This window comes from Streptopelia decaocto (genome assembly GCF_964273445.1).
Source record: "Streptopelia decaocto genome assembly, chromosome: 3".
In the NCBI taxonomy this organism is placed as follows: Eukaryota; Metazoa; Chordata; class Aves; order Columbiformes; family Columbidae; genus Streptopelia; species Streptopelia decaocto.
In genome coordinates, this window is record NC_138656.1 from 19,644,955 (window position 1) to 19,659,045 (window position 14,091).

Sequence of the window (14,091 nt, forward strand, 5' to 3'; positions counted from 1 at the left end):
GGAAGAAAAAAACATTCTTCATTCTGCAGTTGAGAACACCAGGTGAGAATCTATTAGTCTACATCATAAACTATGCATTTTTTTGAAGCATTATTTCATTTTCTTTGGGTCCCCTCTTCTATCTGTTTCCATCAATCATTACTTGTGGTGTTTTTAGACTGTAAGCTTATGAGAGTAGGGACTAACTCTTTCTCTGTATCCTTGTAAAGATCAGGACAGCAAGGTCTCAATCCAGAACTACTAAATCTTACAGGAAACCAAGTAATGACATGTACAAACTCTGTATTTTTAATTATAAACCAATATAGCTCCAATATATGGAGTTGTTGTAAGGTATTTTTATCTTAAGTTCAGTACTTAAGCATTCTGGTTATGACAATTCAAGATTTCCTTTCATGTGACCCTACAAAATGTGAAACACTGATGGTCTTAAAGTGTGAAAATGTAATATTGATGTACTTAGAAAGCAAAGCTGTAACACAGCCTTTCAGCATGTATATTTGTGCGCACATGCCTGCATGTGTTGAAAGTCTCATAGATCCCTTCCTGGCTGCAGGTTTCTTCCATGGAAACTGGGTAGGGTAGAGATGAATAAATAGTGGGAATGCTGACATCACCCCGATTCTGATGCAGAGAGGGCACTCCAGAGGCACACAGCATAGCCACAGCTAACACAGCCAAGAAGAAGGCCTTAGGCAATAACTGACTTTGCACCTCTCTCTATCTCCAGGTTTATAAGTGGATGCTTCTGTTGTTGCTACTTTTGCTGTATAACTCTTCCTACTTGTAAGAAAAAGCTTTGGTAGTTCCTTGAGACATTCCCAAACAACAGATATAATGAAATATATAACTGGCATGTGCAACTTGGTCCACTGCAATTAGATATTACGAATTTTGACGGTATTCCTTTATTTAAAACACGCCACCAAGGGTAAATATTTTATGGTCAGTGATCCATAAAGAATAGAATTGAATTTCTCATTTACCAGGCATATGGGACTAAATCTGTATCCGGTGCTCTGTAATAAAACACAGCTCATAAAGTAATATTATTCTTCGGAATATAAATATGACACATTACACACAACATATAATTTAATCCATCTTGACTATGGCATAAATGGTTGGAGGTGAATGCTGCCTAGGCTAATATTAATTACACCTTGCACCTTTATGAACATACTGACTGAAGTACTTATCAGCCATGCACACAGGCAATTTGCTCTAAGCCACACAATGAGTCAGCAGCAAACAAAGGAGGGGAAACAAGGTCCCTTTATCTCCCAGACTTCTTTTGAGCCAGCTTCTCGCCAACAAGAATTAAAAGCTATTTCATACCTCATAGCGATAAAGTCACTTTCAGCCAGACATCCAGTGTGTTTTATCAGCGTTGTAACCTCAGCTTCATATTTAAAAGCTTTGTACAAGTAAATACAAATATATATATATATTTTTTTAAACATGGTAAAACAGAAACTAAATGGGTTAAAGTCTTACAGCTCCTAAAATAGCTTATTCTTACTGTCTGTACACATTAGCGAGGAAAACAATGCTACTCTTAATAGCACACATTTATCGTCTAAACCCCAGTATTTTGTGTAGCCTTTAGGTTCACTGCAGTCATTCTGTACCACATTTTTATGGTTCTTTAAGTGACCACTGGGTGTCACAGTTACCAACAGTAAACTCTGTGCTTGGAGGACTTTTCCAGCTCTTTTTCAAAAAAGATTCATATAATCAGAGATAATAGGTATATTCTTATACCCATGATATTAATAACTAGCCCCATTCCAAGACAAGTAAATAGTTTTCTGAATGAAAAGAGAAATCAGTCAGAGTTAATACATATTGTGTTCTTCTAGAAACTATAGCAAAATGGATATTTGTCTTTCAAACATAGTCTACAGGTAAGATTCTGTCATACTGCACATCTGTGAAGTATTTCACTGCTGGGGTGTAATGAGGCAATTCTAGACTTCATGGACTTGAGGAATAACTTCTATAGGCTTTCTCTTTCAAAAATTAAGTGGCAAGAGCATAAATTCTTTCCTCTCCATTTTTAATAAATCCATTAACTCAAAAAAAGTCTAAACATTTTGGCAGTACACATAACACTACAGCCTTACACTGCAGGTCCCAGCTCTTGGAACCATGCAACCAGCAAAAGAATGTGACTTTTTATGCTTTTTAATTTAAAAGTAAGTTTGTGGTTTTCATCATAGAAAAGAAAATGTGACCCCAGTACAATTCGTGCCTATTCAAGTTCACAGACAACAGCTTTAAAATATGTGAACTGCTTTGTGTTGTTGCTCAGTTGTCAGCTCCAAACGGACAGAATCACAGAATCACAGAATGGTTGGGGTCGGAAGGCACCTCTGGAGATCATCCAGTCCAACCCACCTGATAAAGCAGGTTCACCCAGAGCAGATCGCACAGGAATGTGTCCAGGAGGGTTTTGAATGTCTCCAGAGAAAGAGACTCCACAACCTCTCTGGGCAGCCTGTTCCAGGGCTCTGGCACCCTCAAAGTAAAGAAGTTTCTCCTCATATTCAGATGGAACCTCCTGTGCTTCAGTCTGTGCCTGTTGCCCTTCCTCCTGCTGCTGTGCACCACTGAAGAGTCCGGTCCCATCCTCTTGACATCCACGAGTGTGAAGCCAGTGTTAACCCTACAGAGGACCTCACAAGATGAGCAGTGTATTTGGTCAGCTGGCTTCACTCACCCACCTGTGTACCTTACACCCGGAGAACTCAGCTGCTCCATGCATCCAAAGTGTAGGCAGCACCAAGCAAATTATTTGCAATTATACAGGCTACCATGCCATATAATTTAAACCACGTAACTATTAATCTTTGGTTTAGAGTCCATACACTGTGAACAAATATTGTCAGGAAGAGCTGGCACGGCTGTGGACACTTGGGAGAGGACAGCCAAAGCGTGTCAGGACAAGCAGGCTGGTGCTCCTAAGTGCCTGGGGCCACCACACTGTCTGCAGGATGCTCAGGAAGCATCTGTGGTTTATGTGAGTTAGGATACCGGTCTGGAACAGGTGCTGAGATCAGTCAAGTACTCACGTTCATGATCATCCTGGACAACAGAGTTTTTGGGATCTTTGCCAGGACCTGTAAGATGTGAAGAAGGAAGAACGACGGTATTTCCTGGCATACACTGGAGTTGGACATTTGAGGGCTGAATGAAGGAGTATGGTTCTAATTCTAACTCTGTCCCCACCAGCTAGGTAACTTTTAGGTGCTGCTACATTTCAAGTTTTCTCATTCCCTACTTTCTCTTACCCCTCTTTGACTTTAGAAAGAGAACTAAAAATGGAAGCACAGAACTAACTTAATCCCGGAAAATCAGGCTCGACAGAAGCACCTACAGTTCCTGGCCAGAGTTCAGGTGACGGGTGAGCGATACAGGCTGAGACATGGGCAGGTGAGACAGAAATGCCAAACAGGCACTGTCATAAGATATGTGCAACACATGGCAGGCACCAGCATCTCTCTTCTGCGCTATGTTTAGAGCCTCAGATCGCCTTAAGCAAACCACTCTGCCCTGCCCAGAGTTTTCCAGCTCCTCCATCTCAGACACTTGCGGCCTGATTGGCTAAAATGACTTTCTCTGGTAGAATTCTATTATTTTTTCCTTTAACCTATGTTCATCCAAATCCAGATATACACAAAAAGGCACACTCAGAAGAATGTAAGCATTATCTAATACATAAAAGATTGATGCAGAGAGGAAGAGAATTAAGCTGTTCTTCATGCCCAGCATGGCACGATAAGAATTAATGGGTGTAAACTGCAGGCGGGAGGTTTAGATTAGACATTAGAAAAGGAATCATATTAGTATACATGTTTGCAGACTGGAGCAAAGAATGGATTATTCAAAGTCCCTTCCAGTCCTATATTCCTGTGATTTTACGATTCAAGGATATCTATTGGCCTATCTTCTGACAGTGAACATCCTAAATCTCACAATCTTAGAACATTGCTGGCAAAAAAAAAAATAGGAAAGATTTTTTTTCTTAATTAATATTATTCTGATTCCCTCTCTCCTTGCTCAAAAAGCCCTCCCACTCTTCAACACATTCAACTGCTAAGCTGAATACAGCCAGTAAAATACTAAAAGCTTTGTACCAGTAGGACTGATAACACTGTGGCAATAATACAGCAAGTGGTTTGAAATCTATATTTCTTTTGACCAATTTCTCACCCCTTAGCCCCTCTCTCCTCCTCCCCACCCCAACACAATACCTAATTTTCTAAATTACTGGCACTATTATGCACACTTTCATTAACATAGCAGGTGCAGTTATTTAGACCATTAATGCCCTAGCAGTAGTGTAAGTTGGGAGTGACCCCACTGCAAATTAACAGTTCAGACACAAGAGGTGAATGGTGCTTTAAAATACAGCTGGAAATCTTCCACTGTACCCAAACAGGACTTGGTCCAGGGTCCTTGTCTGAAAGCTGCTCCCTTAACACAAGTCACTTGAGTTGGAAGACAAAAGCATTACAGATTAATTCTGGTTTGTGGCGAAAAGAGGCTCTTTTCTTCCAGCTGAAGTTAAAAGCTGCCAGCAAGCATCAGCAACCTATTCGAAAATTTTGGACTGACTCCTCATGTGATTTGACCACAGATTTTTTCTCCCCTTGCTATTGTATTATGTCTATGAAGTCAGTTACTGAAAGCTTCTCTGATTGAAATTTATTCTTTCTGCCCTTTCCCTTCATACTACTGAGTCACTATTTATCCTCCCTTTCCCCTTCTCGTTGCTTCTCAATAATAACTGCCTTTCCAATAGTTTGAAAGACTGATGCCAACATTAAGAAAAAAACCTACAGTGGAAGCCTCCATATTCACACTGTTCTGTTCATGTTGCCTTCCCATTTTGTCTCCTCTTTCTAAACTGTAAGCTTACTGGGGCATGGACAGACATTCATTTTATGCTTGTACTAAATACCTACAAAAATGGGGTTCACTTTGCCTGGGCCTATAGGAATTACCGGTATGTGGATGTTAAAAATACTGTGCTTATGTACTGTATGTAATGCAATGTTGGATTGTGGTTACTACCACACACCTTACTAAGACAACAGAAAAAAATAAACTCCAGGAATTCTTCCTGGAATATTACAAAAAAACTATGAAAAAGAGGAGATGCAAAAAGAACAGTATGATACATCATCTAGAGAATGCTCCTGTGGTGCTCACAACCCCACCAATACACAGTACCGACCATGGAGTAGAGACCCACACTCTTTGTTTGGTATTTGCATCACCTGTGCTACATATTCTGAATAACTTTGGTTTAGCTACCTGGCTTATTACTCATATAACCCTATAGTTAAATGTAGGATATGCTCCACAGCTTAGTGCAGCGCTCCTACCAAACTAACTCCAAAACAAGATGCTGTATAGGTGTGTCATCAAGGTGCTCCACCCCGGCTAATTAGTGCAGCAAGCCATTAGGAAGGCAAGCAAAGGCAGGAGACTTGGGGCTTCCACAGCCCAGTGTCCCTGCAGGAACTGGAATGAGGACTAGGCCAAATGTTAGGCCCATCTCACTTCAAAGACTTCAAGAAGTAGCCTTTTGATGTCTACATAGAACGTACGGATGTAAAGATAAGATCTGCTCCTCTTTTAACTGAGAGACCTCTTTAAGTGAGATTCCGGTCCAGCTAGACACAGTGGTCCTTCTTGTTCACAAGTGCCTAAATTGCTCTTCTTCTGCAGAGCTACAAAGGAGGGCAATGTGATCAGAATTTACAAGTTGGATCTTATGTTGTTGTTGATTAATTACCTCATTCAATAAATGACAGTTTGCTTCAATGGACCCTACTCTGAGTTCACACCAATGAGAATTGCAAAAAAACTCCAAGAAGCATTACGAAAAACAATGAAGCCAGTAGAATTACACAAGTGTAAGCCAGTTTTACACAGGAACTCAGAGTTAAACTTATGTAAATCTCATTTAAGTAAACAAATAACAGGCCAAATATACCATCTATCTGAACTTACTAAACCAGAAATCTATACCAAATATTATTGAGGGTAATCACCACGGGTCATAGCCAGTGAACCTCATTCTGATTTTATTTATTCTTCCTCATAGAAAACTTCTGTAGTGTAAAGAAAGCAGGATTAAGCCAAACAATTCCATGAAATCATTAGCTTCCCGCCACAAACACAAATCAGACACACGTAAGAATAAAAAGCCAGTTTGGCAAGATACCATAATGCCAAGTCAGGTCAGTCAGGTTATAATAATATCTAATTAACACTCTTTCAAGCTTCAGTGTTATTTATTTGCATGTCAGTGTCACTCAGAACAATACAATATTATTTCCTGCCTATGAATACCTCTGAAAAAAAAAAAAAAAAAGAAAAACTTGCAGCCTGATCTGTACAAACCGAAACCCAATGTAATGACAAATAAAAATGATGGTTGAACTTGAAAACCCCTGATGAAAACAACTTTACAAATGAGAAGATTGATATTTGTCCACTGATCAAGAAAAAAAAAAAAGCATAAATCAACAGAGGCTGCATACCACTGAAAACATGACTTCTACATCTTATTTTGATTATGTTTATCCAAGCAGCAAAACTTCCTCCATCTCAGAGGATTCACATTGGCCTGCCTGTGAAACTGGTGCCTTTTGAAACATCGAGTAGCACTGTTCCCTAAGGATTACAAAGGCCTAATGTAAAATTTGGCAGGTTGAGCCTGCTAGGAGGCTTCATTAAAAAAATTAAGTATTTTAATTATGTTTGGAAATTGCCTGATAGTGCAACAACTATGCAATATTATTCAATAAGTCTTGTTTCAAAAGAAAAGTCACAGAAACAGTTCTGTTGACAATCTGAATCTACCTCAACTTACTGTATTTAGAATATCTGTAGCTGAAAACATTCAGAACAAATATCCATAGGGTTTGTTAGAGACATTAAATTATTTACAATTTAAATTCATGTTTATAGGTATACATGTTATGTAGGTAAAATGATAATACCCATTAAAAATTCTCATTCATATGACAAACTTTAGAACATAGCCTTGTCTTATTTTTTACAGAATAGTGGGTATTTCTTTTGTTAACATTATTAATTAATATTTTAAAACAATACTGAGAAAAAAATAATAAATTATAAAAGTAAATGGTACAGTAATATATTAGTTCTGTGTAGAAGACAGATTAAAGATGTTTTCACATCAAATATCTCATCAGACTCCAGTGAAGTCATAATGTGTTGATGCAAGACATTTGAAGCTACCTGCATGGTCAAGCTTTTTTAACAATGAAGCAGATGATCCTAAGTCTTCTGAATTCACTGAAGAAGGCATTGCAAGTATCCATTATGGGGCAACCTGAAAAAAAAAATAAAATTAATATGAAAAATAATGGGTTTAAAGAACAAAAGGGCATATTTTAGAGTTTTATTGGAAAAGCTTTATTTCCAAGATGGGATAGCTGACACCTGTAATTTTTCTTGTTTCTACCAAGGAAAAGAGATTGTGGGAATAATGAGAAACTTCTGGCTGTTAAGTATATTCAGAATGCTTACTGCATTTAATCAGTAGAGGTTATTAAGCTGTCATCTTGCATTTTGCTCCTGTGCAGGTATCACAATATTTCTGTAAGAAGTTTAATAATTTGCATATTTTTAAAGCAATAAAACTAATCGAGCAGCTGTGACCACCCTTTACTATCCAATGAACTGCAGAAATGAGACCCCAGCTAGAGTCAAGAGCCACAAGACACATACCCTGAAGAACAAAGAGGATGGCAAGCTCTGGGAGTAGCTTCCAGGTAGAAGGTAGTAGGTCTAGATCGTCAGAGATCCCTAAAGGTCATCCTAGGATCTTTCCTGAGCATCTCCTTAGAGACCTGCTGCTAATTCAGGTGATCTGTCAATATTGGCCTCAGCATCCCTTCCTGGCTAGTATTCTCCCATAGCTGAGTATTAGGAACTATTACGACGCTGAAGACAGATGACAGATCATGAAGAAGTGATGTGACAGTATAGCTCCCACTTCGCTTCTGAGCTTCATGCAGTTCATGTGGCTGGTCTTCCAGTAACCTGGGAGTAGGTGTTCAACTGTCATAACCTACTGTGACAATGGCATATTGGCATATTTCACCCACAATGACACTCTTCACATTTTCCAATCTATCACTACAGTGGTAGAATTTAGGCCAGAATTTACCTCTTTTAACTGTACTCATCTACAAGTTAGTGATGTAGTCTAATGGAGTTGGGCTAGGCTCACCCTAATGTCAATGGAGAAAAACACCAGAAAGTGATTCATCCCATCCTAAAATTAGTATCTGGAATGAATCACCTTTGTAGATGCCTCCGTCTCTCCAGAGGAAGACTAGAAAAAAATAGCTTGGGTTAGGTGCTTAACTTATAGAGGTATAAAGTCAGCCTAGATTAATATCATGAGCAATCTTCTTAAAAACACAGTTCTGTCAAGGTTTTCCTGCTAATGCCATTGCTAGAACAATAACAGCAAAGCAGATTTATCAAGCTACCTACTTTGCATTTGTGTCAGCGCTCCTGGCAAAATGGAATTTGTTCTGTTCTGCTGTGTTTTTGGCAGTATGAATCTTTGGCAGTGGAATTCTAACAACACATGGAGATCCTTTTACCTTCAGGGGCAGGAGCCTTTGTTTTTAGGAGAGAAAGCCTGAGCTCATTTCAGAATGCACTGTGAGGTTTTGAGTGGCCATGGTGATAGAGTTAGCTACTTCAAGGTGACAGATCTTGTTATAATTCATAATATCACATTCCAACTGTGAAAATGTGGCAAATAGTACTATCCATGGAAGTATCTCTACATGTGCACTGAAATATTTAAAAGACCTAGCCTTTGATCCTGATTTTTAAAAACTTGCCTCTCCTTGTTCCAGCTGGAACTGCTTCCCACCATGTCTCCCAGCTCTGTGTGTATCCAGCAGGACACGCTCTTCTCTCAAATGTGGTGTTCTGAAGAAAGACTACTAAATAGGAGATGCTTACAAAGATGTTACTATTTATAGAAAACTAGGAGTTAATTCAAAAATTCTACAGATGTAATTGAATATATTGTTTCATCTTGTGCTGATGAATAAAAATAGGAACGACAATATATAGGGTGTCCCTCCCATTAGTGAAACTCGCAATGAGTAATACTGCAAAATGAATGGCAGTAAAGCCTGCCTACCACACCATGCTTCAGAAACCCTCTCAGCACTCTTTTTTAAGAGAGAAGCCACAAAAGCATAAAGTTTTAATCTGCACGTATTTGAAATTACTATATTATTTGTGAGGCAAATATTCAAATAAGGTATATTAGCTACCCCAAACAAGTGTCAGTAAAAACTATCTCTGTCTATATTCCACAGATTGTACCCCCTTCAAAAAATAAGTATTTTAGAAAATTTGGGGAACATTAAGTTTTCTACTTGAGAAATCACATTGGTTTAATACCAAAGACCCAAATATATTAGTTAAAGATTTAAAAAATAACCTGTAAGATACCAGGAGCCTTTAGAAAAGGATCTGAATAAACTCCTCTAGAAATAATAATGTGACACTTAAAGGCCATCAGATCACATGGGTTTAACACCTTACTGCTTGCTGTTAGCTATAGAAGGAACTTCTGTCTTGCATGGGTGTCCCTCTGAGAGCTCAAGTGCTCAGACTTCAATGCTGTGCAATACTGTTGTTTTCGCCCTCTTGCATCTCAGGCCAGTATGCTTCTGGAACAACACTCTTTTTCAAGCATGCAGAAGTAGTATTTTTGTGCAGAGTTATTGGTGGTGTCTGGCTGTGTCTTGTATTCTTCATTACAGTAGCTATTTGAAACTCTATGAGGTCCTAACTATGAGTAATGCCAGAGCTGATATACTGGAAACCGGTTACAAATTAGATGAAGTGGTGAAGATTTTTCACTCTGTAAGTGTAAAGAGTCACATGAAAGAATCTTTTCTCTAATTTTGTGGCTCTTTATTTCTGATGTAAATACTATGCACCAAGGATGGAGAAGATTGTGCAAAGTTGCATTTTAAGCAAAGATACAGTTGCAACAAAAACTAGTGACTTTGCTTAAAATAAGAGGCACTTAAATAGTAGTGCAGTGACATTCTTGTGACACTAACCTTTGACCTCTTCTCCAAAGCAATTAAGGAGGGTTTGGTGGTTTGCTTGCTTTTTAAAAAAATGGATTCCTGATTAAGAAGGAAAAAACCTACTAGGTAATCCCAGGGGTCCAAGGAGCTACTCAAGAGTCTAACATGAAGATATAATCTGCTGGTGATTACATAGTCATTTCCCCTCTCTGCCCCTTCCAGAGTGGATATGAGGTACTACAGTCTACATGTCTGCTCTTGAACTTCTAGTTCCAGGTGTAAGAGTTTATCGCAATATAACCCTCTAGAGAAAACAGAAAAAGCAGAGAGAGAAGACCAGTGTACATGTCATTCTGGGAGAAGCAGGGCCTAATTCAACAGCTAGGCAATAGCAAGTGGTGTGTTATGCCACTTGGGTTTAGGCTCTAGGAGCAGTGTGGGAGTTGGCAGACACAATTAACAAGCCCAAAACAACAACTGCCTTGAAGACAGCAAGAAGTAAAAGGGAGGGGAGCAGCCTTCCAGTAGGAAAAGTAAAATAACTGCAACAATAGAGGGATAAATCTAATCTCGCACAAAACACCAATAACCCGTCTGAGCCCTGGACATGAACTCGACAAACTAATATTAATGAACACAGACCGAAGGAGACACTAAACGACAGGCTTGGAAAGACCCATAGGACAAAATCAGTGCTAGGCTTTTCAATGGAATACCTGCCAGCTCCTGCTGCACACAATGGTCAGAAGGGATTTAGTGAGTGTTAGAGTGAATATTTATACCTATCAAGATGTGGAGGGGAAAAAAAAAAACCAAACACAAACTCCAAGCATGCTGTTATTCTGTCAGTTCAAGTGTGGAAACAGCTCTTTGAAGCACAGACATGGTGGCCTACCATCTTTGCAAATCCTGGCTACAGGTAATTTCCTAAAATATCTCAAAATGACTGATATACCAGGGTATACACAGACAGATTTTGCAGGCTGATATCTAGGATAGTCCCAGACAGCTAAATCATGCATGTAAAGCAAGTCTGACATGTCAGATTCATAGCATATACAATATTGTCTTGCTGCACACGCTCAGAGAAGTTGCATCATACAAGTCTGGCATCAGACTTCTTGCACTTATGTTTTTTCTACCCATACAGAGAAGTCTGACTTCTCCCCATCCTGCATATCCAGAAAGACACCTATGGCAACAGCAACACAGGGAATGCCATGCCATGTATGCTCTTCCTATGAGAAATTGTATTGACCTCACAACAATACAACATACCCTGTATTAAACAGGACATTCCATACTACATGGGACCCTCAGCACTTTTTGACACTAATTTTTGTTACCATGCCATGCTGTGATTGCCCAGGAGAGTGCAGAGGTCAGCATCAGTGTATGTGTATAACTTTGGTGGAAAAAAGACACAGTGTGATTCCCTAATATTTAATTAAGTTACAACAATAGCACTAATGCCCTTAACTTTGCCATATGAGCTCATTTGCAAGGCAACATGATGTCCCTGCTGAAGCTTTGGGACCTGACAATTATTGAGTCACCAATATTGTTACCCCCATACCAAAGTGATTATTCTAGGAAGTGTGCTTATAATCAAAGTAAAATTAAAGTCAGGTGAGATCCTTTGCAGGATCAAAAGAAGCGTGGTCAGCAGGTCAATGGAAGTGATTCTGTCCTTCTACGCTGCTCTGGTGAGACCCCAGCTGGAGTCCTGCATCCAGCTCTGGAGCCCTCAGCACAGGAGAGACATGGACCTGTTGGCGTGGGGCCAGAGAAGGCCACAATAATGATCAGTGGGCTGGAACAGCTCTGCTGTGAGGACAGGCTGAGAGAGTTGGGGTTGTTCAGCCTGCAGAAGAGAAGGCTCTGGAAAGACCTTATTGCAGCCTTTCAATACTTAAAGGGAGCCTATAAGAAGAATAGGGACAGACTTTTTAAAAGGGCATGTTGTGACAGGGCAAAGGGTGATGGTTTTAAACTAAAGGAGGGGAGATTCAGGCTAGATATGAAGAAGAAATTTTTACAATGAGGGTGGTGAAACACTGGCCCAGGTTGCCCAAAGAGGTGGTAAATGCCTCAGACATTCAAGGCCAGGCTGGATGGGGCTTTGAGCAACCTGATCTCATTGCAGCGGGAGTGGACTAGATGACTTTTAAAGGTCCCTGCCATCCCAAACTATTCTATAATTCTATAATGCATCCCTGGAGGTGTTGAACTCTCATGATGAACTTCTTTTGTCCATCAGGATGGTCAGGCCCTTTTCTGCTGGGCTACTCCCAAGCCAGTTGGCTCTCAACCTTAACATTGTATGAGGATGGCCTGTCCCTCGTGCAGGACTTTGCACTCATCTCTGTTGACCAAAACAAGGTTCTCACTGACATTCCTGCAACTTACCAAGGCTACTCTGAATGTTAGCTGTGGCCTCCAATATGTCAGCTGATCTTCCCAGTTTGGCATGGAGATCAGCTGAAATCTTGCTGAAGGTGCATTCTGTTCCACCCTGTCACTGATGAACATATCAAATAGGACTTGTTCAGGTATCCATCCCTGATCCCACCTAACTGGGCATCAGTCAGACTTCAGACCAGTGAGGCCCTACCCTTCAAACCTGGTGGTACAGCCAGTTTTTCACAAAAATAGTCTGCTCACCCCATCCACATCTCCCCAGTTATAAGGTTACTGAGGGAAACCCTATAAAACCCTGATAAAGTCAAGCTTAAGAAGTCAGTGAGGTTGGGTCAGGCATAACTGAACTTAAAGACACAACATTTACCTTTTTTCCAGTCATTGGCAGTCTTGTCCTAAACACTACAGCCTTTCAAATGTCCTAGGGAGTGAACATGCAGCAACACTGGCCGGGTCCCTCCATGTTCAAATGCACACCAGCCAGTCAGGTGGACTTGAATATGCCCAGTCTGATTCAGTGGACTAACTTGGTCTGCTGTGAGTAGTCTTCCTCTGCCCCCAAAGTCTGCTACTAGCCGTGGAAGCTTGGGAGATGTGGGTTTTTTCCCAATAAAGGCCAAGGTGAAGGAAGCCTTGAGTATTTCAGATTTTCCTTGACCTTTATCACAAGGTTGATTACCCAATTCTGCAGCAGGCCCACATTTTCCCTTGTCTTCCTTTTGCTGCTGATGTGCCCGTAGAAGCCCTTTTTGTTGCCCTTCACATTCTCTTTTCAGCTGCAACTCCAGCCAAACTTTGGCTTTCCAGATTCCACTCCTTTACTAAAATACCGACCGTGCTCTGCATGAAGTGATGGAACTGTAGCCCAGTGTAGTTTGCTTACAAATTCTTTCTCTCTTGAATGCTTTCTAGAAATGCTATTTAAGGAAAGCGGTTGTTTTTCATCCATATCTCATCTTTTGAAAGTTGCAAACATATGCAGGTGCCTGTTCAAGCATTTATTTAGCTGGTACTGCAGAAAATGCCATTGTTCTAAATTATTCTTTCTTCCTTTGTTGTTAGTTGGTTTGTTTCCAGTAACCTCAAACTCAGTGCAGAAGAAAAGTATACACATATATACCTCATAGGAGGGAATAAAATGATTCATTACCTTTATCATGCAAATTTGACTGCTAATCCATCTCTCTAGGATTTTCTCTAATATTTTGTAATATTTCAGTTCTGCCTAAGCAACTTCACATGATTATCACACAAAAAAACCAGCCCCTTAATGAGCTACTTCCTATTATTCAGATCTGGACTTCCTGCCCCACCCTCCTCTAAAGCAAAATTAATTAAAAAAAAAATAAAAAGGAGAAAAATTAGCCAAAGTTTTATTACTTGTAGTCAGCCCATAAATGATAAATTTGAGGGTGTTTACTTTTTTTTTTTTCTGTTTTAACATTCCAAATCTAGAAAAGAGAGGTGGTTCTTGATTTTCAACCATTTGTATTTAGTCCAGAGTGCCCCAAGACAGTTTTCTTACACATAAAGATACCACTTCTTTGAC